At 44.4% G+C, this 26862-nt stretch overlaps 1 pseudogene; it reads right to left on the bottom strand.

The window, feature by feature from the left end:
• Positions 1-11625: 11625 nt before the first annotated feature.
• On the bottom strand, positions 11626-15663 carry LOC139369417 (leucine zipper protein 4-like; annotated as a pseudogene).
• Between the last annotated feature and the right edge of the window lie 11199 nt (positions 15664-26862).

The following is a 26862-nucleotide window of genomic DNA, read 5'->3' as shown; positions in this document are numbered from 1 at the left end:
AGAGGTGCACAGCGGTGCAGTATGGAGCTCAATTTGCCTGCCTCAGGAGGCTACGCACTTTGGTCACACCATCCATACGGTGCCTCCGATCACATCTTCGGATCAAGCATAAATTGGCTCTTAGTTGGATTCTGCTGCAAAACGTTTCGCCTGTTACTCCAAACACTCAACATAACATAAAATATGTTTGGTTCTTAAATGGAAGTTGTAGTTCACTTTAGAACCATACAATTAAAATCAAGTTTTTGGGGGTTCTTTCCAATTTCTTCTGAATTACAGCTTCTGTTTGAAAACAGAACGGAACTCAACAGTTTTTAGAGTAAACGGCAACAGACAACGTTTGCAATGGTCTGTGGAATACACCCCAGCTAGTATAACCCATGTGTTTTTCTAGAGACGGTGCCAGTGTTAAAGTGTGTTGTTCCTCCACTAGGGGACAGTCACAAACACAGGTGAAAGTTTGTTTGTAGCTATGCCAAAGATTATCTACTGTATTATATTGATAGAGATAGCCAAGTAACAATGGAAATACATGTCCTCAATGATTGAAGGCAGGCGAGATCAGGTGGGTTCATTCTAGCCAATGAGAGGGCAGATATGCGTGTGAACAACAGGCACAACTAAGTCGTTTTTCTCAGTTGCCGGAATGCGACGTGCACCCACTGATACCAGTACATTTGTAACAGCCTAAACATTACGGAAACTTCTATTAGATCAAATAAGCCTCACGTAATTTGACATTCATAGACCTCCATAAAAAGGGCTTATCTCAAGCAGACAGATTTTGGGCGGAGTAAATCCTCTCACTCTTCTGCTCTGTTAACTGACTGATAATACAAAGTCCTCTGATGTTCTCCAGATGAAGAAGTCATATCTACACGTTTCTGTCTGTCTGTCCCAAGCTGAGACAAACCAGTACGGTTGGAATCTTACATTTTACAGGTGTTATTTCTGTCTACAGTGATCAATATCTGGGTTTCCCAAACTCGGTCCTGGGGCACCCCCTGGGCGCACATCTTGTATTTTGCCCTAGCACCACACAGCTGATTCAAATAATCAAAGCTTGATGATGAGTCGGTTATTTGAATCAGCTGTGTAGTGTAGGGAAGAAACCAAAACGTGCACCTGGGGGGGTTGAATTTGTCAGTTAATGATGCAGGTTGAAAATGTACAGGAAAAGTACAAAATACTAGAGGTTACAATTATAAAACTAGAGAAATGTCAAATCTATAGTTTTAAACCTGCTTCTAACTAAGTTTCAAGTGCCAAGCCTTGCTTTACTGCCTCCTTAACACAAGTAGTTACTAGCCTGTTTATAATGACAAGTTAATGAGGAGGTTCCTCATGTGTGTTGTCCACCTCACCCTCCTAAACAGTTTGGGGTATATTTTCTAGAAAAGTTGTACATTCTGACCCAGTTTGTATACCACAGACCAGCCTAGAAGTATTGTAAACCCTTCATCATTACACAGAAGAGTCATTGAACGACCCTTCTGTAGAGAGGAGTTTTGTTAAGAGCCTCAGCATTCGGTCTGAACCTTAACAAGCATCTCTTGCGGTACGGTTTTGGAAGCACAAGAACCACATCAGCGATTAAAATGTTCAAGTGATACACACCTTTATAGGGTTAATGTTCCCACACTGCCATGTCTCCATGTCACAGTGCTTGTTTGCGGAAGACAGAGGCGACCACCTGTACCTATTGGCTATCTAGCGTGCTCTGAACACCTGTGTGTAGTTGGTCAACTGGAGGCATTCACAGCCAGCGAGGAAGAGGCGAAGCGAGAGGGTTAACTCCGCCCAAAATCTGTCCACGTTAAGCAGATCATTAATATTAAGCAGGTGAGGAGTTTTTATATGGTGGTCAATGAGTGTCGAATTTAGTGAGGACAAAATGTATTGCTATTTTAATACGTGAGGTTTATCTGATCAAATGGAAGTTTCGTGACGCTCAAGGTGTTATGAGTGTACTGATATAAGTGTGATGCACGTGACAACCCGGTAACTTTGAGAGAAAAACTCCATATAGGAGTTGTCCCTGTTTGAAATTCGAGATGGTCTATATACGTATTTATGAGGCTAGCATAGCATCTCACTCTCCATTGAATGCAGGCAGTTGACGTCAACACCCCTCATATAATATTCAAAAAAATAATTAGAATAACGAGATGTATCCACCAATCCAAAGAGAGGAATAGGCGGGAGCTTGACAGCTCACTGTTCTGCTCTGTGGACATGGAATCCCAATGTTAGGGCAGAGACACAAGCATCTCGTCATTATATCCAGTATCTCTGACACAGTGTATTGACCTGTGCAAACCTCCTACAGTAAGTGTATAGATTTATTTTTTAAGATCATTTTTTGCTGATATGAAAGATAATGGTCCTATCAGCATACGTTTTGAAACCTGTTTCTAAACGTTAAAACACAGCATCAGGACTGTAGTTCACACAGACGCAGCCTTGGGTGAAACTAACCGCTGAAAACACTACGGAGAGAAGTGTTTTCCAGAGCTAACTTGGGCCAAACAACGAGAAGTACCTGTACTTGTAGCCCGAGATGTACTCTTAAGGAGCCTACTGTTACTCCATTAGGTCCTTATATTTTCAGAGGTAGACTGGCTCTGGCAGCCAAAACAACCAAATACTCCATCTAAACATAAAGCCCTCTACTTTCATGTCAAATCAAAATCATTTCAGAATGGAAAACACACACTAACTGTGCACTGTTTTAACAGTTTTTAACACCAGCAGCAGCCGACAGTATTTTCAGTAACATTTGAGACGGCCTTGTTCTGTTACACACAGATGTTCGGAGACAGATATAGCAATTAGCACAGGTGGTCCCTCTGTTTCCTGTCTGTCTTCTGTAAAAACGAGCTGTAACATGGAGAAATGACCATGTGGGAACAGTAACCCTAAGTCTATTTAGCGTCTATAAACAGACTAGGCCCAGGTACTGTATGAGTTGTATGCAGGGACGGGGTTGTTTTCACACAGCCAGACCTACTCGGTTGGCATCTACTGTATGAAGGGTGCTTTCCTATAGTTTCTGTCAGTGTTATTTGTACTTTGTTGAAATCCTCCTGAATGTCTCTTTGATAAAGGACCAATACAGTAATGATTCTATTGTTGAACCAACTGGAAGCCCATCCATCTATATATAGTGTTGTGGCTTTTAAGTGAAGCACAATGTTTAACTGAAAACATTTTGTTTGTTGGCAGAATAAGTAGAGATATATTTTTTAAACAATTGTGTGTATCTTTGCCCTTGACCAGGGATTGTGCCACACAATCACAATTGTCTTTACATTCTTCAATTTTTGTTCTGCACTGGATTACGGTGGCCATGGCAACAAAATAAACTACTGCAATTCATACTGAGTGTACAAAACATGATGAACACCTGCTCTTTCTATGACACAGACTGACCAGGAGAATCCAGGTGAAAGCTATGATCCCTTATTGATGTCACTTGTTAAATCCACTTCAATCAGTTTAGATGAAGGGGTGGCAACAGGCTCAAGAAGGACGTTTAAGCCTTGAGACAATAGAGACCTGGACTGTGTGTGTCGTTCAGAGGGTGAATGGGCAAGACAATAGAGACCTGGACTGTGTGTGTGTGTCATTCAGAGAGTGAATGGGCAAGACAATAGAGACCTGGACTGTGTGTGTGTGTCATTCAGAGGGTGAATGGGCAAGACAATAGAGACCTGGACTGTGTGTGTGTGTCATTCAGAGAGTGAATGGGCAAGACAATAGAGACCTGGACTGTGTGTGTGTGTCATTCAGAGGGTGAATGGACAAGACAACAGAGACCTGGACTGTGTGTGTGTGTGTGTCATTCAGAGGGTGAATGGACAAGACAAAAGTGCCTTTGAAAGGTACCAGGCACACTGGTTTTTGCCAAGAACTGCAACGCTGCTGGGTTTTTCACCCTCAACAGTTTCCCTTGTGTATCAAGAATGGTCCACCACCCAAAGGACGTCCAGCCAACTTGACACAACTCTGGGAAGCATTCGGAGTCAACATGGGCCAGTATATTAGAGTCCGAATTGACGAATTGAGGCTGTTCTAACGTAATATTAGGAAAATGTTCTTAATGTTTTGTGCATTCAGTGTATGTTTGCTTAAGACTTTTCATTCATAAAAAAGAACACTGTATAAATGATTTTGATAAAATAATGTATTCATATTTTTTGGAGTGTTTTTAATAAATGTATCTGTTCCTACAGTTTTATTCATTATGAACTAAAATACAAAACTGATCCTAGATCAGCACAAAAATGTTTTGTCTTCCCTCCAATCAGGGACTGATTTATACCTGGGACACCAGGTGGACACAATTACTTATCAGGCAGAACAGAAAACCAGCAGGCTCTGGACCTTATAGGGTAAGATTTGAATACCCATGGTTCACATGACAGCTAAGGTGAGCTGTAGTAAGGTAAGGTAAGGTAAGGTAAGGTAAGGTAAGTTGAGTTGAGTTGAGGTGAGGTGAGGTGAGGTGTGTTTGCATTCTGTGTTCCTGCCCAGAGGTATTTGTCTGATCTGGCCTCCAGGCAATCATAGAAAATGACTAAAGTAAAAGGCACTTAAATATTAAGTGAAAAAATGTATAAATTATTTAAAATTCCTTATATTAAACACACCAGGGGGTGCCATTTAAATTACTTACAGGTAGCAAAGGGCACACTCCAACACTCAGACATAATTTACAAACTAAGCATTTGTGTTTAGTGAGTCTGACAGATCAGATCATTTACCTGTCCTGCTAAGCATTCAAATGTAATGACTACTTTTAGGTGTCAGGGAAAATGTATGGAGTACAAATTACATGACTTTCTTTAGGAATGTAGTAAATTCTATTTTTTTTATTTAACTAGGCAAGTCGTTTAAGAACAAATTCTTATTTTCAATGACGGCCTAGGAACAGTGGGTCAACTGCCTGTTCAGGGGTAGAACGACAGATTTGTACCTTGTCAGCTCGGGGATTTGAACTTGCAACCTTTCGGTACTAGTCCAACGCTCTAGGCTACCCTGCCGTAAAAGTTGTCAAAAATATAAATAGTTAAGTACAGATACCCCCAAAAACAACTTAAGTAGTATTTTTACTTAAGTACTTTACACCACTGTGGGTGAGCATTATTGGTAAGTATGGTCAGCATTATTGGTAAGTATGGTCAGCATTATTGGTAAGTATGGAACTGACCAGTAGAGGTCACTGACGGACTGCTTTCAACTGCCATGTTGCCACCTAGTGGCCTCTTAACATAGTCTTGGATGTTTCCTGGAATCTCAACGTCAATCACATGAGGAGAAGGTTGTGAAGTGTGAATGAGCTGGTGGCTCAGGCTCTCGCCTGTTAAGTGTGTGATTGTGGGTTGGATTCCAGGCAGAGCGTGTGGTTGTGTTGGCAGCTGATGGGGTTTAATGCCTGGGGTTTCCGCTCCTGTGAACAGCAGTGGCTATGCAGGGAAACCTCTGGAAAAAGTAGACCCTTTGATTTTAATTAGTGCTTTTTGCCTATTTAAAACACAAAGGTCTACTTCTCCTGCAGGTGTTTCCCTCCACAACCACTGCTGCTTACTGTTCTGGAACCACAGTCCTGACTTACACTGTGGCAGAGTCCTCAGTGGTGAACTACCTGTCTTCCAGAGCACTGGGTTTAAACCTACAGCCCTGTGCTAATGAGGTGAGATCCACAACCACTGCTGCTTACTGTTCTGGAACCACAGTCCTGACTTACACTGTGGCAGAGTCCTCAGTGGTGAACTACCTGTCTTCCAGAGCACTGGGTTCAAACCTACAGCCCTGTGCTACTGAGGTGAGATCCACAACCACTGCTGCTTACTGTTCTGGAACCACAGTCCTGACTTACACTGTGACAGAGTCCTCAGTGGTGAACTACCTGTCTTCCAGAGCACTGGGTTCAAACCTACAGCCCTGTGCTACTGAGGTGAGATCCACAACCACTGCTGCTTACTGTTCTGGAACCACAGTCCTGACTTACACTGTGACAGAGTCCTCAGTGGTGAAGTACCCGTCTTCCAGAGCACTGGGTTCAAACCTACAGCCCTGTGCTAATGGGGTGAGATCCCACAGACTCCTTCACACTCATTACACTTCTCTTTGTAGTTTAGACATCGACATTCAGCTGCTAAAGGACAAGAGATGGGATTTGAACCCATAACTTATTATTTATAAAGCATTTACTCCACAGAGCTACCAATACCTCCACCCACAGAGCTACCAATACCTCCACCCACAGAGCTACCAATACCTCCACCCACAGAGCTACCAATACCTCCACCCACAGAGCTACCAATACCTCCACTCACAGAGCTACCAATACCTCCACCCACAAAGCTACCAATACCTCCACCCACAGCGCTACCAATACCTCCACCCACAAAGCTACCAATACCTCCACCCACAAAGCTACCAATACCTCCACCCACAAAGCTACCAATACCTCCACCCACAAAGCTACCAATACCTCCACCCACAGAGCTACCAATACCTCCACCCACAAAGCTACCAATACCTCCACCCACAGAGCTACCAATACCTCCACCCACAAAGCTACCAATACCTCCACCCACAAAGCTACCAATACCTCCACCCACAAAGCTACCAATACCTCCACCCACAAAGCTACCAATACCTCCACCCACAGAGCTACCAATACCTCCACCCACAGAGCTACCAATACCTCCACCCACAAAGCTACCAATACCTCCACCCACAGAGCTACCAATACCTCCACCCACAGAGCTACCAATACCTCCACCCACAGAGCTACCAATACCTCCACCCACAGAGCTACCAATACCTCCACCCACAGAGCTACCAATACCTCCACCCACAAAGCTACCAATACCTCCACCCACAGAGCTACCAATACCTCCACCCACAAAGCTACCAATACCTCCACCCACAAAGCTACCAATACCTCCACCCACAAAGCTACCAATACCTCCACCCACAAAGCTACCAATACCTCCACATTCATGGCCATTTTGTTTTTAATTTGAACATTGATGTAAGTGTCCACTAAAGTGTAACCTTAAAGTCATGGATGGATGGAAGGCAGGGACTCAGGCCAGGAGCCACCAAGTCCAACACACGTATTCACCTTCTCTTCTGAATTTTGGCATAAACATTTGTGGAAATAACCAGTAAAGCAGAAGAGATGGGATATGAAGCAAACATCTCTTAGAAGAGCAGCAGGGATTTAATGCCCTTTCTTTTCAAATCTGCACGTGTATTTGACAGTGACATTTCAAAATGGCAGAACACAAACAAAAGCACATGCATCTAGATGAGAACCCACAACCTCTGAAACAGTTGCTTTAACCATTGAGCCACCAGCAGCTGCATGTCAGCCAAAACATGTTTTTTTTAATCTCAGGGAAGGGTAAGTAGTTCAATTTTGAATCATCAGAATGACAGAACTCAGATTTGATCTGAGCCACAAACGTATCTAACATTCCAATGTTCTCTTTACGTTTTTATAATTGTAAAAAATATCTAATGGGGGATTGAACCACCAACTTCAGAATAATTAAACAAGTTCATTTATCCACGAGCCCCACGCCTCCACCTTGCGTCTGTCACTTGCATTGAGAAGTGTTGAAACACAGACAAATACATTACCTCTGAAAAACACAAGAGATATTAGAATGTAGAATTGTGCTATACTAAAATACAGCAATTGGGGTTTATTACAGGAAACCAAGAGCACAAAACAGCACACTTGTTTTAGATCTCTACCATAGAGATAGATCGAGGACTCATCTTTATATCTGTTCCATTATAGCGTCTGTGACAACATGGGCAGCGCCATTGAGGCTACAACCCATAGGAAAACCCACCCAGTTGACTACTTTAAAATGGCGGAACCATGGTGAAATCCCTCTGACGCAGCTCATGCTGTCACAGATGCTGTAATGGTACAGATAAAGATGCTAAAACTGCCTTTTGGCCACATGCTCCTAATACAACAGGTGTAGAACTTAGTGTGAAATGCTTACTTACGAGCCCTTTAACCAACAATGCAGAGTATCAAAACAGTAGGCAAGACAAAGGAAAACGAGTAACACAATAAAATAATAACGGGTCTATAAACATGGTGTGTGTGTGTGTGTGTGTGTGTGTGTGTGTGGTTAGAGTTGATTCTGTGTACATCGAGCCTGTGCAAGAAAGTCCGTCCAAAGAATTATCATTTAATAAGGGGGTCAATGCAAATAGTCCAGGTAGCAATTTGATCAACTTTTCAGCAGTCTTATGACTTGGGGGCAGGAGTGTTATGGAGATTTTTTGGTCGCAGACTTGGTGGTACTGCTTGCCGTGCGGTAGCAGAGAAAACAGTCTCAGGGTCCTTAGCTTAGTGATCAAATAAAATCAAAGTTTATTTGTCACGTGCGCTGAACGTTGCACACCGTGAATACAACACGTGTAGACCTTACAGTGAAATACTTACTTACAGGATCTAACCAATAGTGCATAAAAGGTGTGAGGTGAACAATAGGTAAGTAAAGAAATAAAACAACAGTAAAAAGACTGGCTATATACAGTAGTGAGGCTATATACAGTAGCAAGGCTATAAAAGTAGAGGCTACATACAGACACCGGATAGTCAGGCTGAATGAGGTAGTATGTACATGTAGATATGGTTAAAGTGACTATGCATATAGGCTGAACAGAGAGTAGCAGTAACATAAAAGAGAGGTTGGGGGGGGCACACAATACAAATAGTCTGGGTAGCCATTTGTTTACCAGTTCAGGAGTCTTATGGCTTGGGGGCAAAAACTGTAACGCTTGCTGTGTGGTAGCAGAGAAAACAGTCTATGACTTGGGTGACTGGAGTCTGACAATTTTTTGGGGCTTTCCTCTAACACCGCCTATTATATAGGTCCTGGATGGCAGGAAGCTTTGCCCCAGTGATGTACTGGGCCATATGCACTACCATCTGTAGTGCTCTCGATGGTGCAGCTGTAGACAGTTTAACATGGTGTTCTTGGTCACAGGGACTATGGTGGTCTACTTGAAACATGTAGGTATTACAGACTGGGTCAGGGAGAGGTTTAAAGTGTCAGTGAATGCCCTTGCCAGCTGGTCAGTGCATGCTCTGAGTATGCACCCTGGAGAGTGGGAATATTTAAAGGGCAGTGTTCCCCAACCCCTCCCCGTTTTTCAACTGGTCGTTCAGAACATCACCATTTCAGTTGAATCTACTCTGAGATACATTTGAAGAAGAGATCAAGCGTCTTAGAGTAGGAATACAGATTTAGGATCAGGTTTACGATTTAGATCGCAACAAATAAGATTACATGGACAGAGGGGACCTGATCCTAAATCTTGGTACATATGGGCATATGTATACGTGAACCTGCACCACCTCCACCAAGAGAAGTCTCTGTTGCCTGGGGAAATATCTGTTTTTGTTCAGCAGTTGTTATTACCAAAACTCCCACAAGATGGCACCAAAGACACATGCCATGCTTATTTCTACCTAATATCCACAGCTTGTTTAATTATAAGCATTGTGGACGACCAAGTCCAATATGGTAAAAACCAGGACCTGTAGGTAACAGAATAACATGACGAGTGAATAGATATTCAACCTAATACGCAATGAAGCATCTGAAAAATCACTGGTTGAGATAGGAAAGAACCAAGTCAACAACGTCAGTACAGAGTACAGTGGTAGCATGTGTTACACCGAGAGATGGATTAGAAATCACCATGTCATTAGTCTGTATATTTGCTATACACAGGGAATACAGAATGAACCAATGAGATATTCATAATGTCACATTTCTGAAAAAGGGGCTGAGACTGGTCAACAGACAATAGCATCAAATTAACAAATATCACCATCAATAAGCGTTAAGCTTTAGGAAGCCTATTATAATCAATATCTTTATCATTAATATGTTAATTATAATCAATACCTTCATCATGAATATGTTTATTATAATCAATATCTTCATCATTAATATGTTTATTATAATCAATATCTTTATCATTAATATGTTTATTATAATCAATATCTTTATCATTAATATGTTTATTATAATCAATATCTTTATCATTAATATGTTAATTATAATCAATACCTTTATCATTAATATGTTAATTATAATCAATACCTTCATCATGAATATGTTTATTATAATCAATACCTTCATCATGAATATGTTTATTATAATCAATACCTTCATCATGAATATGTTTATTATAATCAATACCTTCATCATGAATATGTTTATTATAATCAATATCTTCATCATTAATATGTTTATTATAATCAATATCTTTATCATTAATATGTTTATTATAATCAATATCTTTATCATTAATATGTTTATTATAATCAATATCTTTATCATTAATATGTTAATTATAATCAATACCTTTATCATTAATATGTTAATTATAATCAATACCTTCATCATGAATATGTTTATTATAATCAATACCTTCATCATGAATATGTTTATTATAATCAATACCTTCATCATGAATATGTTTATTATAATCAATACCTTCATCATGAATATGTTTATTATAATCAATATCTTTATCATTAATATGTTTATTATAATCAATATCTTTATCATTAATATGTTTATTATAATCAATACCTTCATCATGAATATGTTTAGACCCAGCCAAACTATAATAATGTAAAAAGATAACTATTTGACACATTGGAAAGAATCAACCAAAAAACAAAGCAAATTGGGATGCTATCTGGCCCTAAACAGAGAGTACACAGTGGCAGAATACCTGACCACTGTGACTGGCCCTAAACAGAGAGTACACAGTGGCAGAATACCTGACCACTGTGACTGACCCTAAACAGAGAGTACCCAGTGGCAGAATACCTGACCCCTGTGACTGGCTCTAAACAGAGAGTACCCAGTGGCAGAATACCTGACCCCTGTGACTGGCTCTAAACAGAGAGTACCCAGTGGCAGAATACCTGACCCCTGTGACTGACCCTAAATTAAGAAAATTCTTGACTATGTACAGACTCAGTGAGCCTAGCCTTGCTATTGAGAGATGCCGCCATAGGCAGTCCTGGCTCTCGAGAGAAGACAGGCTATGTGCACACTGCCCACAAAGAATTAGAAACATTTGAGTGCAATGTTTACAGTACATTTTATTTTATTTTTTTATTGGGTAGACCAGCTTTAATATTGTGGATAGATTGTGGCTTCCATCAATGTAATTGTCTCCATAATTTCCAATCCCACATATATTTTTAGGGTAGATGTATATAAAATCTATATATTTTCCTTTATTATTTTCCCCTAATCCTACCACTCCTCCCCCCTTGTAAACATTGTTTTTTAATGATGTTGTCTTTTGTTTCTTGCTTTGGCAATATAAACCCATTTCCCATGCCAATAAAAACCCATTGGGGGAGAGAGATCTTTGTGTACAGACTACATGCAATGCAACTGTACATACCGAGCTATTGTTTGTTAAATCGCTCTTTCACAAATCCAATTTGGTTCCTCGGTACATCCTACATCATTCCATGTATATACATGGTCACAATATCTATAATTCATCTCAGTACAGTCCTCCTCCCCATTAGGACCTGAATTATCAGGCTGTTTCTCCGCCCAGTACCTAGAGGGTTAACAACACAGAGAACTAGACAGACACTGGTTAACATAATTCTAAGTCATACCAATGCAGATCTATTTAAAATGGTTACAGTCTTATGGACAGATTATTATCTCTCACCATGTGGTCAGTGGTGTACCGTCCACCCATTTCCAGGTCCCCGTTGTCACTCTTTCATTCAGACCCATCCAGGAAAATGTCCTTAATGCAATGAGGAATTTCTGTTAGGTGAAAGATAATGATGTTGTCAATTGCATGTAAGTATTTATTTACCTGATTCATCTCTCTCTTCATCTCTCTCTCTCTCTCTCTCTCTCACCTGTTCCTCTCTACTATTTATGATCACCAGGTGTGCTCCTCTCTCCAGACCTTCCTGTTCAGCGTACTCCCAGGGTTTCTTTTCAGCCGAGAGGTAGTAACAGCTGCTGGAGCCAAACTACTTCCATCCTTCAGGACACATTTTCTCTGTTTGAGAAGACAAACAGAGAAGGAAATAACACTTAAATACAGCAAACCTGTTTCAGTTTCTAAAGGCTGTGTGTTGCCGTGCCCGCGTGTTGCCGTGCCTGCGTGTGTTGCCGTGCCCGCGTGTTGCCGTGCCTGCGTGTGTTGCCGTGCCGCGTGTTGCCGTGCCTGCGTGTGTTGCCGTGCCCCCGTGTTGCCGTGCCTGCGTGTGTTGCCGTGCCCGCGTGTTGCCGTGCCTGCGTGTGTTGCCGTGCCCGCGTGTTGCCGTGCCTGCATGTGTTGCTGTGCCCGCGTGTTGCCGTGCCTGCGTGTGTTGCCGTGCCTGCGTGTGTTGCCGTGCCCGCGTGTTGCCGTGCCTGCGTGTGTTGCCGTGGCATCCAGAGTTCATGTGACCCTAAGTAGAAAAACTGGCTTAGTTGCCAGAATCTTGCAACATTCCTTTAAACAAATGTTAACACTGAAATTGAACTATTGGTTCACTGCACACAGTGTCCAAGTGCACACTAGATTCGCACACTTCAGGAGAAGGAAGGGTATAGAATCGACACTGAACAAAAATATAAACTCAACCTGTAAGGTGTTGGTCCCATGTTTCATGAGCTCAAATAAAATATCCCAGAAATGTTCCACACGCACAACAAGCTTATTTCTCTCCAATTTTGTGCATACATTTGTTTACATCCCTGTTAGTGAGCGTTTCTCCTTTGCCAAGATAATCCATCGACCTGATAGATGTGGCATATCAAGAAGCTGATTAAACAGCATGATCATTACACAGGTGCACCTTGTGCTGGGGACAATAAAAGGTTGCTCTAAAATGTGCAGTTTTGTCACAACACAATGCCACAGATGTCTCAAGTTTTGAGGGAATGGGCAGTTGGCATGCTAACTGCAGGAATTTCCACCAGAGCCGTTGCTAGATCATTTAATGTTAATTTCTCTACCATAAGCCGCCTACAACGTTGTTTTAGAGAATTTGGCAGTATGTCCAACCATCCTCACAACCGCAAACCACGTGTATGGTGTTGTGTGGACGAACGGTTTGCTGATGTCAAAACAGATTGCCCCATGGCGGTGGTGGGGTTATGGTATGGGCAGGCATAAGCTACGGACAACGAACACAATTGCATTTTATCGATGGCAATTTGAATGCACAAAAATACTGTGATGAGATCCTGAGGCCCATTGTGAGGCCCTTTAAAAAAAAATGCACATCTGTATTCCAGTCATGTGAAATCCTTAGATTAGGGCCTAATGCATTTATTTCAATTGACTGATTTCCTGATATGAACAAAGTCAGTAAAATATTTTTGTTCAGTATAGATACAGTCCTGGTGACTGACTTGGCAACTTACCACACCCAGAGAGCCCCTTCTCCAGCGTCACCTTCTCATTGATCAGAAGACTGACCCTGTCTCTCAACATGTCCCTGTTTAGTCAGGGCATTGTAACACTCCTGTAACTGGTTTTGGTTTGTTTTCTCTAACTGGTCTCTCTCACTCTGTAACTGGTCTCTCTCACTCTGTAACTGGTCTCTCTCACTCAGTAACTGGTCTCTCTCACTCTGTAACTGGTCTCTCTCACTCTGTAACTGGTCTCTCTCACACTTTAACTGGTCTCTCTCACTCTGTAACTGGTCTCTCTCACTCTGTAACTGGTCTCTCTCACTCTGTAACTGGTCTCTCTCACTCTGTAACTGGTCTCTCTCACTCTGTAACTGGTCTCTCTCACTATGTAACTGGTCTCTCTCACTATGTAACTGGTCTCTCACACTCTGTAACTGGTCTCTCTCACTCTGTAACTGGTCTCTCTCCCTCTCTAGCTGGTTTCTGTTCTTCCGGCACTGGTCTCTCTCTGTACCCAGGCCAATGATACCACTACTGGTGTTTGGATGGTCTCTGTCATGCGCCAGGCCAGTGGTGTTATTACAGGCCTGTATCTGGTCTCTCTCTTTATCAGAGCAGGCAGAAAGAAAGAAAAGAGATGTTCTGGGAATGGGTCCTAAATGGCACCCTATTTGTTATATAGTGCACTAGTCCTTTGTGCCTTGGTCAAAAGTAGTGCACTACAAAGGGGATATGGGCTCTGGTCAAAAAGAATGCACTACAAATGAAATAGGGTCCAAAATGGCATCCTTTTGATCAGAACCCTATGGACCCTGGCCAACAGTAGTGCACTAGTAGAGTATAATTTGGGATACTTGTAGAACACACAGCATCCCAAAGCTCACAGCAACCATCCTATAGAGTGTTCTCCCTGAATCCTCAGGTCCTGAGGAGATACACACTGATGTGAGAACACACACGTACCCATACACACAGACACATGCATAAACACGCATACACACACATGCATACACTCACACATCATAGCAAGCATGCACATACACACACACATACCCCCCCCCCCCCTCATACACACACACACACAAACTCACACACACACTTGAGGGTATGACATAATCAGCAACAAGAGGACTGTTTCTCACAGCTGCTTTAGAGGAAGTTACTGTATCAGTATAACATGTTACAATCATTAAAGGGGAAGTTACTGTATCAGTATACCATGTTACAATCATTAAAGGGGAAGTTACTGTATCAGTATAACATGTTACAATCATTAAAGGGGAAGTTACTGTATCAGTATACCATGTTACAATCATTAAAGGGGAAGTTACTGTATCAGTATAACATGTTTGTCACGAATGTTGTTGTAAGGATTGTCTGACCAAAGTGCAGCGTGGTATGGGTTCAACATATTTATTTAGTGAACCGGCACAAAAAAAAAAGATAAAGCACTAACGAAACGTGAAGCTATGGCGTGCTCACAGGCAACTAACCAAAAACAAGATCCCATTAAAAACCCAGTGGGAAAAGGCTGCCTAAATATGATCCCCAATCAGAGACAATGATAGACAGCTGCCTCTGATTGGGAACCATACCAGGCCAACATAGTAAAAGAAAAACTAGAATACCCACCCTAGTCACACCCGACCTAACCAAATTAGAGAATAAAAGGCTCTCTAATGTCAGGGCGTGACAATGTTACAATCATTAAAGAGGAAGTTACTGTATAACATGTTACAATCATTAAAGAGGAAGATAATGTATAACATGTTACAATCATTAAAGAGGAAGTTACTGTATAACATGTTACAATCATTAAAGAGGAAGTTACTGTATCAGTATAACATGTTACAATCATTAAAGAGGAAGTTACTGTATGAGTATAACATGTTACAGTCATTAAAGAGGAAGTTACTGTATCAGTATACCATGTTACAATCATTAAAGGGGCAATCTGCAGTTTCTACATTAATATTTGCATATATAACCCCATAGATTCTTGAAGATTATAACATAGAAATGCCTCATGAGGTTGGTTTAACAGTCATACAAAACATATGCATTTTTACTCCATTGTAACACTGTATAGCCTCAACATGGTTAAAACAACAATTTTGATCTTCTGGATGGTCAGTCCTTGCTAGGACTAATGCGGTGACCATATTACCGCCACACCTGCGGTCACATGATGGCAGTCAAATTCCATGTGACCGTTTAGTCATGGTAATTAGGCTTCTCCAAGCTCTGATGCTGCTGATTGTCATTAGTAGCCTACCAAACCTGCTAACTGCCTGCTACTCAGCACTCTATTGTCCCTTAATGCAAATGTAATCAAAACTCAAATTATAGACTTGAGAGCCCATGAGCTCATGCTGAGCAACATTTCTATAGGCTATGTGTGTGAGAAAACAGAGTTTAGAGGGCCTTTCTGAAAAAGAAGAGGATCCCATCAGCTTTCTATAGGTTAGGCCTACTATGTTTATTTATTTCTCAACGTTCCTAATATTAAGCACATTGCTTCGCTTTACAACAGGAGTATAACCTACCTGGCTGGTATGAAAATGAACACTACCCCATATCCCTGTTCCAAGACAGGTGCATGATAATGATCCATCCTATATCAAAACTATTTTCACACATATATTATTTAGTATATGTAAAGATAACATTCAATTAAGAAAAGTGTGATGGGTGACAGTATTAACCTATCAATTGTGAATGACTAATTATCACTTGTGTATGATTGTATTATCACTTGTGAATGATGTATTATCACTTGTGAATGATGTATTATCACTTGTGAATGATGTATTATCACTTGTGAATGATGTATTATCACTTGTGAATGATGTATTATCACTTGTGAATGACGTATTATCACTTGTGAATGATGTATTATCACTTGTGAATGATGTATTATCACTTGTGAATGATGTATTATCACTTGTGAATGATGTATTATCACTTGTGAATGATGTATTATCACTTGTGAATGTTTTCTTGCAGTAATGTAAGAAACAGTGCATACTTTTTTCTGTGACTATTTTATATCATAGTCACAGGCCCACAGGCCTGTATGTTTTAATAAGGATTGTATCAGAACTAAAGTGGCCAAATAACTTCTTAAAATTAGGCTAATTAATCTGCATTATAACTGTATAGAGCAATGTTCCCTCTAAACTGCGTGTTGGTGCAGGTGCACAGCTCCCTGGGACTGCAGCGCAGAGGAAATATCAGCACGTGCACTTTATAGAGTTTTCCTCATTAGTGAACACTATCAGCGTTCCCTTTACTGTGGGTAATGTGATCTAATCAACGATTATTAGCCACTTTCAATGCAACATACCGACACAAAACAAACTATGCAAGAACTTAGTATGCAAAACTAACTGCACAAGAGATTTTGTTGTAGGCAGAACGCATCAGAGTAGGATTCTACTGCAATGACAGGCACAACTCAGGCCCATACTCTATCTACACAGACTGGTGCGCCATAACCAATCAGAGCTGCAGTAGTTATGCAAATAGACCATTGCCATACATGGATCAGTGCCATTCCCTTTGAACTGGACTGTTTTTACAGCGTGAGCAGACGTGAGTAGATGTGCTTGTTTTGAGATCAAAGTGAGAGCTGCATGTAGCCACATGCATATCTGTTCCTATCCTTTGCCAGTTAGTGAGTTATTATCCCAGATATAGATCATTTGCAGTCCTCAATGGGGGACTGATTTCTTCCTACAAGAGCACAAAACGTGTACATTTCTAGACATCTTTGAAAAGAGAGTCAGGTAAAGAGCTTTTTTTGTCCTAAAGGGGCAGTGTTGTATTTTTGTCACGCCCTGACCATAGTTTACTTTGTATTTTCTATGTTTTGATTGGTCAGGGTGTGATCTGAGTGGGTATTCTATGTTTCATGTCTTGTTTGTCTATTTCTATGTTCAGCCTGATATGGTTCTCAGTCAGAGGCAGGTGTTCGTCATTGTCTCTGATTGGGAACCATATTTAGGTAGCCTGGGTTTCACTGTGTGTTTGTGGGTGATTGTTCCTGTCTATGTGTTTTTCACCAGATAGGCTGTTTAGGTTTTCGTTTCGTTACGTTAGTTACGTTTTGTTTTATTGTATTGGAGATTCGTGTTTCGTATTATTAATAAACATGGATCGTAAACCACACGCTGCATTTTGGTCCGACTCTCCTTCGTATGAAGACGAAACTCGTTACAGAATCACCCACCACAAAAGGACCAAGCAGCGTGTCAACAGGCAGGAGCAGCGCGAGGAGACGCGCAATAAGGATTTCTGGACATGGGAGGAAATCCTCGACGGGAGAGGACCCTGGGCTCAGCCAGGAGAATATCGCCGCCCCAAAGAAGAACTGGAGGCGGCGAAAGCTGAGAGGCGCAGATACGAGGAGGCAGCACGACGTAGCGGATGGAAGCCTGAGAGGCAGCCCCAAAAATTTCTTGGGGGGGGGCTAACAGGGAGTATGGCTATGCCAGGTAGGAGACCTGAGCAGACTCCCTGTGCTTACCGGGGGGCTAGAGAGACCGGACAGGCACCGTGTTATGCAGTGGTGCGCATGGTGTCTCCAGTGCGGGTGCATAGCCCGGTGCGGTATATTCCAGCTCCGCGTGTCTGCCGGGCTAGATTGAGCGTCGAGCCTAATGCCATGAAGCCGGCTCTACGCAGCTGGTCCCCAGTGCGTCTCCTTGGGCCGGCTTACATGGCACCAGCCTTGCGCTCGGTGTCTCCGGTTCGCCTGCATAGCCCAGTGCGGGCTATTCCACCTCGCCGCACTGGCAGGGCGACCGTGAGCATTCAACCAGGTAAGGTTGGGCAGGCTCGGTGCTCAAGAGCTCCAGTGCGCCTGCACGGTCCGGTTTTTCCAGTACCACCTCCACACCCCAGCCCTCCGGTAGCAGCTCCCCGCACCAGGCTTCCTGTGCGTGTCCTCGGCCCAGTACCACCAGTGCCAGTACCACGCATCAGGCCTACAGTGCGCCTCGCCTGTCCAGCGCTGTCGGAGCCCTCCTCCTCTCCAGCGCTGTCGGAGTCTCCCGCCTGTTTAGCGCTGTCAGAGCTTTCCGCCTCTACAGCGCTGCCGGAGTCTCCCGCCTGTTCAGAACTGCCAGTTAGCATAGAGCTGCCAGTTAGCATAGAGCTGCCAGTTAGATTAGAGCTGCCAGTTAGCAAGGAGCTGCCAGTCTGCAAGGAGCTGCCAGTCTGCAAGGAGCTGCCAGTCTGCATGGAGCTGCCAGTCTGCATAGAGCTGCCAGTCTGCATGGAGCTGCCAGTCTGCAAGGAGCCGCCAGAGCTGCCTGTCTGCAGGATGCCGCCAAAGCTGCCAGTCTGCAAGGAGCCGCCAGAGCTGCCAGTCTGCAAGGAGCCGCCAGAGCTGCCAGTCTGCATGGAGCAGCCAGGGCCGCCAGTCAGCATGGAGCAGCCAGGGCCGCCAGTCAGCATGGAGCAGCCAGGGCCGCCAGTCAGCATGGAGCAGCCAGGGCCGCCAGTCAGCATGGAGCAGCCAGGGCCGCCAGTCAGCATGGAGCAGCCAGGGCCGCCAGTCAGCATGGAGCAGCCAGTCAGCATGGAGCAGCCAGTCAGCATGGAGCAGCCAGAGCAGCCAGTCAGCATAGAGCAGCCAGAGCAGCCAGTCAGCATAGAGCAGCCAGAGCAGCCAGTCAGCATGGAGCAGCCAGAGCTGCCAGTCAGCATGGAGCAGCCAGTCAGCATGGAGCAGCCAGAGCTGCCAGTCAGCATGGAGCAGCCAGTCAGCATGGAGCAGACAGAGCTGCCAGTCGACCAGACTCTTCCAGATCTGCCAGTCGTCCAGACTCTTCCAGATCTGCCAGTCGTCCAGACTCTTCCAGATCTGCCAGTCGTCCAGACTCTTCCAGATCTGCCAGTCGTCCAGACTCTTCCAGATCTGCCAGTCGTCCAGACTCTTCCAGATCTGCCAGTCGACCAGACTCTTCCAGATCTGCCAGTCGACCAGACTCTTCCAGATCTGCCAGTCGACCAGACTCTTCCAGATCTGCCAGTCGTCCAGACTCTTCCAGATCTGCCAGTCGTCCAGACTCTTCCAGATCTGCCAGTCGTCCAGACTCTTCCAGATCTGCCAGTCGTCCAGACTCTTCCAGATCTGCCAGTCGTCCAGACTCTCTCAGATCTGCCAGTCGTCCAGACTCTCTCAGATCTGCCAGTCGTCCAGACTCTCCCAGATCCGCCAGTCGTCCAGATTCTCCTAGATCCGCCAGTCGTCCAGATTCTCCTAGATCCGCCAGTCGACCAGATTCTCCCAGATCCGCCAGTCGACCAGATTCTCCCAGATCCGCCAGTCGACCAGATTCTCCCAGATCCGCCAGTCGACCAGATTCTCCCAGATCCGCCAGTCGACCAGATTCTCCCAGATCCGCCAGTCGACCAGATTCTCCCAGATCCGCCAGTCGACCAGATTCTCCCAGATCCGCCAGTCGACCAGATTCTCCCAGATCCGCCAGTCGACCAGATTCTCCCAGATCCGCCAGTCGACCAGATTCTCCCAGATCCGCCAGTCGACCAGATTCTCCCAGATCCGCCAGTCGACCAGATTCTCCCAGATCCGCCAGTCGACCAGATTCTCCCAGATCCGCCAGTCGACCAGATTCTCCCAGATCTGCTAGTCGACCAGGATCTGCTGAAACCGCCAGCCAGCCAGGTTCTGGTAGTTTCTACTACCTGCCTGGGCTTCCTCTCAGTGCTGAGCTTCTTCTCAGTGCTGAGCTTCCTCTCAGTGCTGAGCTACCTATCTGTCCCGAGTTACCTCTGTCCCGAGCTGTCCCTCTGTCCCATGTTATCATTGTGGTGGGTAACCTATTTAGGGACGTTTAGGAGGGGGATTAAAACTGTCATGGAGTGGGGTCCACGTCCAGCGCCAGAGCCGCCACCGCGGACAGATGCCCACCCAGACCCTCCCCTATAGGTTCAGGTTTTGCGGCCGGAGTCCGCACCTTGGGGGGGGGGTACTGTCACGCCCTGACCATAGTTTACTTTGTATTTTCTATGTTTTGATTGGTCAGGGTGTGATCTGAGTGGGTATTCTATGTTTCATGTCTTGTTTGTCTATTTCTATGTTCAGCCTGATATGGTTCTCAGTCAGAGGCAGGTGTTCGTCATTGTCTCTGATTGGGAACCATATTTAGGTAGCCTGGGTTTCACTGTGTGTTTGTGGGTGATTGTTCCTGTCTATGTGTTTTTCACCAGATAGGCTGTTTAGGTTTTCGTTTCGTTACGTTAGTTACGTTTTGTTTTATTGTATTGGAGATTCGTGTTTCGTATTATTAATAAACATGGATCGTAAACCACACGCTGCATTTTGGTCCGACTCTCCTTCGTATGAAGACGAAACTCGTTACAATTTTGAGACAGCTTGAATAAGCTAAGTAGCCAATAGGCAAAGGGTAGTAGATTTTGTCTGACTCACTGTAATAATGATATGGGTATAATAGTGCATTTTATTTTGTAAAGTGGTTTCTTGCATCAAACAACACAACAGCCTTTTCAGTCACCTCCTTGTCTGAAGAAAACGTGAATAAACAGGTTAATGTCAAGCCATGCATGTTTTTTTCAAAAGTCTCATGGAATGCAGACCTACATTGAATCCACACATCGACTCCTACTGTAGGCTGAACGATAGAATAGTGTTTTCCATTGTTTTTGATGGTAGGCCACTCTGGTAGGCCATTACGATCAAATAGCCACAATAGCTTGCTTGACCACTGTTAAAACTAACTTAAAGTGGGTACAGCCTCAGTGTTTGCAGTAAATGCGCGCTGGAAGTTGTACAGAATTTAAGTTCAAGTTTGAGCTCAGCAGACCTGAAATTTGCTCAGTACTGACATTCTTTTGAGGGAACATTGGTGTTAATAATGGCGTCGGAGGAGATGGCTGTCGATTTTTTTCTTTAACGAGTCAGATGCGAAGGATTTACGTCAGACACCCGACAAGGCCCAAATCCACAGGATTCGCATGAGAAAGAGACAGAGATATCGAGGACGTAGGTCGGGGTGCCTTGTAAGGATCCGACGGCGAGTGGGTCATTTGCCTCTACCATCAGTCCTATTAGCCAACGTACGATCAACAAAATAGACGAGCTACGATCACAAATATCCTACCAACGGGACATTAAAAACTGAGTCGTGGCTGAAATACAACATAAATAACATACAGCTAGCAGGGTTTACACTGCATTGGCAAGATAGAACAGCCCCCTCCCCCTCCCCCTCCTCTGTTGTGCTGCTGCTACTCTCTGTTTATTTGCATAGTCACTTTAACTCTACCTACATGTACATACTACCTCAATTACCTCGACCAGCACATTGACTCTGTACCGGTACCCCCTGAATATAGCCTCACTAGCATTATTTTACTGCTACATATTAATTATTTATTTTTTAATTTGTATTTCATTGTATTTTTTACTTAACTATATTTTACTTCACTTGTGTTTCTTAAAGTAAGCATTTCACTGTAAAGTCCACCTGTTGTATTCAGCATTTCACTGTAAAGTTCACCTGTTGTATTCAGCATTTCACTGTAAAGTCCACCTGTTGTATTCAGCATTTCACTGTAAAGTCCACCTGTTGTATTCAGCATTTCACTGTAAAGTCCACCTGTTGTATTCGGCATTTCACTGTAAAGTCCACCTGTTGTATTCTGCATTTCACTGTAAAGTCCACCTGTTGTATTCGGCATTTCACTGTAAAGTCCACCTGTTGTATTCGGCATTTCACTGTAAAGTCCACCTGTTGTATTCGGCATTTCACTGTAAAGTCCACCTGTTGTATTCGGCATTTCACTGTAAAGTCCACCTGTTGTATTCGGCATTTCACTGTAAAGTCCACCTTTTGTATTCGGCATTTCACTGTAAAGTCCACCTGTTGTATTCGGCATTTCACTGTAAAGTCCACCTGTTGTATTCGGCATTTCACTGTAATGTCCACCTGTTGTATTCGGCATTTCACTGTAAAGTCCACCTGTTGTATTCGGCATTTCACTGTAAAGTCCACCTGTTGTATTCCGCATTTCACTGTAATGTCCACCTGTTGTATTCGGCATTTCACTGTAAAGTCCACCTGTTGTATTCGGCATTTCACTGTAAAGTCCACCTGTTGTATTCGGCATTTCACTGTAATGTCCACCTGTTGTATTCGGCATTTCACTGTAAAGTCCACCTGTTGTATTCGGCATTTCACTGTAAAGTCCACCTGTTGTATTCAGCATTTCACTGTAAAGTCCACCGGGTGTATTCGGCATTTCACTGTAAAGTCCACCTGTTGTATTCAGCATTTCACTGTAAAGTCCACCTGTTGTATTCAGCATTTCACTGTAAAGTCCACCTGTTGTATTCGGCATTTCACAGTAAAGTCCACCTGTTGTATTCGGCGCACGTGAAAAATAAAATGTGATTCGATTTGTAGAGCTTAACTGGCATGTAGGCTTCACATGTGTTTGGGGAAGCTCATTTTCACCATAAAAATGCACCTTTATAATAAACCATTACATGCATAATCGCATTTGCCATCACTTTCGAGAACAGTGTTTTCCCTCTAACTGATTGCATTAAGGAACATTCTGCCTACTGCCCTGTGTGAATTGCTGCTCTTATAAGGTGAAGAAATAACCTAATAGTTTATCAACATTTTAAGCTAAACGTTCTGATCTGTTGCATCAGCCTCATTGCTTTAAAAAAAAAAGTTGATGCGAGTGGTTGTATTAATTTGGGATCTATCGCATCACACATCTGTTCCAGAGTATGCTTGGCTGCAAAATACATGGGTTTTTAAAAGTGGCACAGTAACATAAATAACTCTAAATGAAGCATACAGGAGTCCCTGTTTCTTTGTTAACCTCTCAACACAGAATAGCACCATGTGCCCACTCCCTCAAATCGTTTGGAGAAAATATCCTTTTTGTTTTATTCAGATATGTTCAATTGTATTCTACACACTATAAAATAATATAAAATAATGCCAAGGGAATTCTAATCAGATCTTGTCTGCTAAATGAACTAATGTAGCCCACAGCCATCAGGACCTAAAATAAGGACAACTCAGAGTATGCTATTGTCACGCCCTGACCTTAGTATTCATTGTTTTCTTTATTGTTTTGGTTAGGTCAGGGTGTGACATGGGTGATGTATGTGTTTTTGTACTGTCTAGGGGTTTTGTAGGTTTATGGGGTTGTTTACCGTCTAGGTGTTTATGTAAGTCTATGGTTGCCTAGATTGGTTTTCAATTAGAGGCAGCTGTTTATCGTTGTCTCTGATTGGGAACCATATTTAGGCAGCCATATTCTTTGGGTAATTTGTGGGATATTGTCTATGTGTTAGTTGCCTGTGTCAGCACTATTTAGCTTCACGGTCGTTTTGTTGTTTTTGTAGTTTGTTTATGTGTTTCTTCGTCGTCATTAAAGTAACATGTATTCATATCACGCTGCGCCTTGGTCTCCTCCATTCAACGAACGAGACGGCTATTCTGTTCTTCTGAAATGAACATCATTTTCTTCATGTCTGTCTAAACCTGTCTAAAATAAATTATGGATTTATTGTGATGGTGTAGGTTATAGTAAATACATTTATTAGACTTTTAAAATGTGGATCTTCCACAGGTCTGCATCAGTGGCTTGTTCAGGGTATGTGTGGAAGCCAGGAGATGATAAAATTGTTTGTTAATTAACTGTCAATTGCCGTGAGACAGACAGTTGTTTGCTTGACAATCAACAGCTGACAAAACGTTATGTTAGTTTATACCTGAGTGATGGGTCTGTCGTCACTCTCCTCGTTGCTCTGTTCTCATTTTCTTCAATAATCTTGTTTAATTCAATAACCTCTTGATGTAGTCATCCATCTTAACTAACTGTATGATTACCTTTCTAACTGTTTCCTAATGGTAATGTCTACTGTATGATTACCTTTCTAACTGACTGTAACGAGCTTCGTCTTCATACGAAGGAGAGTCGGACCAAAATGCAGCATGTGATTTACGATCCATGTTTATTAATAATACGAAACACGAATCTCCAATACAATACTACAAAACAAAACGTAACGAAACCCTAACAGCCTATATAGTGTGAACACAGGGACACATAGGACAGGAACAATCACCCACAAACACACAGTGAAACCCAGGCTACCTAAATATGGTTCCCAATCAGAGACAATGACGAACACCTGCCTCTGACTGAGAACCATATCAGGCTGAACATAGAAATAGACAAACAAGACATGAAACATAGAATACCCACTCAGATCACACCCTGACCAATCAAAACATAGAAAATACAAAGTAAACTATGGTCAGGGCGTGACAGTACCCCCCCCCCCAAGGTGCGGACTCCGGCCGCAAAACCTGAACCTATAGGGGAGGGTCTGGGTGGGCATCTGTCCGCGGTGGCGGCTCTGGCGCTGGACGTGGACCCCACTCCATGACAGTTTTAATCCCCCTCCTAAACGTCCCTAAATAGGTTACCCACCACAATGATAACATGGGACAGAGGGACAGCTCGGGACAGAGGTAACTCGGGACAGATAGGTAGCTCAGCACTGAGAGGAAGCTCAGCACTGAGAGGAAGCCCAGGCAGGTAGTAGAAACTACCAGAACCTGGCTGGCTGGCGGTTTCAGCAGATCCTGGTCGACTAGCAGATCTGGGAGAATCTGGTCGACTGGCGGATCTGGGAGAATCTGGTCGACTGGCGGATCTGGGAGAATCTGGTCGACTGGCGGATCTGGGAGAATCTGGTCGACTGGCGGATCTGGGAGAATCTGGTCGACTGGCGGATCTGGGAGAATCTGGTCGACTGGCGGATCTGGGAGAATCTGGTCGACTGGCGGATCTGGGAGAATCTGGTCGACTGGCAGATCTGGGAGAATCTGGTCGACTGGCAGATCTGGGAGAATCTGGACGACTGGCAGATCTGAGAGAGTCTGGACGACTGGCAGATCTGGAAGAGTCTGGACGACTGGCAGATCTGGAAGAGTCTGGTCGACTGGCAGATCTGGAAGAGTCTGGTCGACTGGCAGATCTGGAAGAGTCTGGTCCATGCTGACTGGCTGCTCCATGCTGACTGGCTGCTCCATGCTGACTGGCAGCTCTGGCTGCTCCATGCTGACTGGCTGCTCTGGCTGCTCCATGCTGACTGGCTGCTCTGGCTGCTCCATGCTGACTGGCTGCTCCATGCTGACTGGCTGCTCCATGCTGACTGGCGGCCCTGGCTGCTCCATGCTGACTGGCGGCCCTGGCTGCTCCATGCTGACTGGCGGCCCTGGCTGCTCCATGCTGACTGGCGGCCCTGGCGGCTCCATGCTAACTGGCAGCTCTGGCGGCTCCATGCTAACTGGCAGCTCTGGCGGCTCCTTGCAGACTGGCAGCTTTGGCGGCATCCTGCAGACAGGCAGCTCTGGCGGCTCCTTGCAGACTGGCAGCTCCATGCAGACTGGCAGCTCTATGCAGACTGGCAGCTCCATGCAGACTGGCAGCTCCTTGCAGACTGGCAGCTCCTTGCAGACTGGCAGCTCCTTGCTAACTGGCAGCTCTATGCTAACTGGCAGTTCTGAACAGGCGGGAGACTCCGGCAGCGCTGTAGAGGCGGAAAGCTCTGACAGCGCTAAACAGGCGGGAGACTCCGACAGCGCTGGAGAGGAGGAGGGCTCCGACAGCGCTGGACAGACGAGGCGCACTGTAGGCCTGATGCGTGGTACTGGCACTGGTGGTACTGGGCCAAGGACACGCACAGGAAGCCTGGTGCGGGGAGCTGCTACCGGAGGGCTGGGGTGTGGAGGTGGTACTGGAAAAACCGGACCGTGCAGGCGCACTGGAGCTCTTGAGCACCGAGCCTGCCCAACCTTACCTGGTTGAATGCTCACGGTCGCCCTGCCAGTGCGGCGAGGTGGAATAGCCTGCACTGGGCTATGCAGGCGAACCGGAGACACCGAGCGCAAGGCTGGTGCCATGTAAGCCGGCCCAAGGAGACGCACTGGGGACCAGCTGCGTAGAGCCGGCTTCATGGCATTAGGCTCGACGCTCAATCTAGCCCGGCAGACACGCGGAGCTGGAATATACCGCACCGGGCTATGCACCCGCACTGGAGACACCGTGCGCACCACTGCATAACACGGTGCCTGTCCGGTCTCTCTAGCCCCCCGGTAAGCACAGGGAGTCTGCTCAGGTCTCCTACCTGGCATAGCCATACTCCCTGTTAGCCCCCCCCCAATAAATTTTTGGGGCTGCCTCTCAGGCTTCCATCCGCGTCGCCGTGCTGCCTTCTCATACCAGCGCCTCTGCTTTCACCGCCTCCATTCTACGGTAACCCTCCTCGCACTGCTCCAGCGAATCCCAGGCGGGCTCCGGCACTCTCCCTGGGTCGGCC

This window comes from Oncorhynchus clarkii, chromosome 17 (genome assembly GCF_045791955.1).
Source record: "Oncorhynchus clarkii lewisi isolate Uvic-CL-2024 chromosome 17, UVic_Ocla_1.0, whole genome shotgun sequence".
In the NCBI taxonomy this organism is placed as follows: Eukaryota; Metazoa; Chordata; class Actinopteri; order Salmoniformes; family Salmonidae; genus Oncorhynchus; species Oncorhynchus clarkii.
The sequence above is the reverse complement of the archived record's forward strand: the minus strand, read 5'-3'. Positions and strand labels throughout refer to the sequence as shown.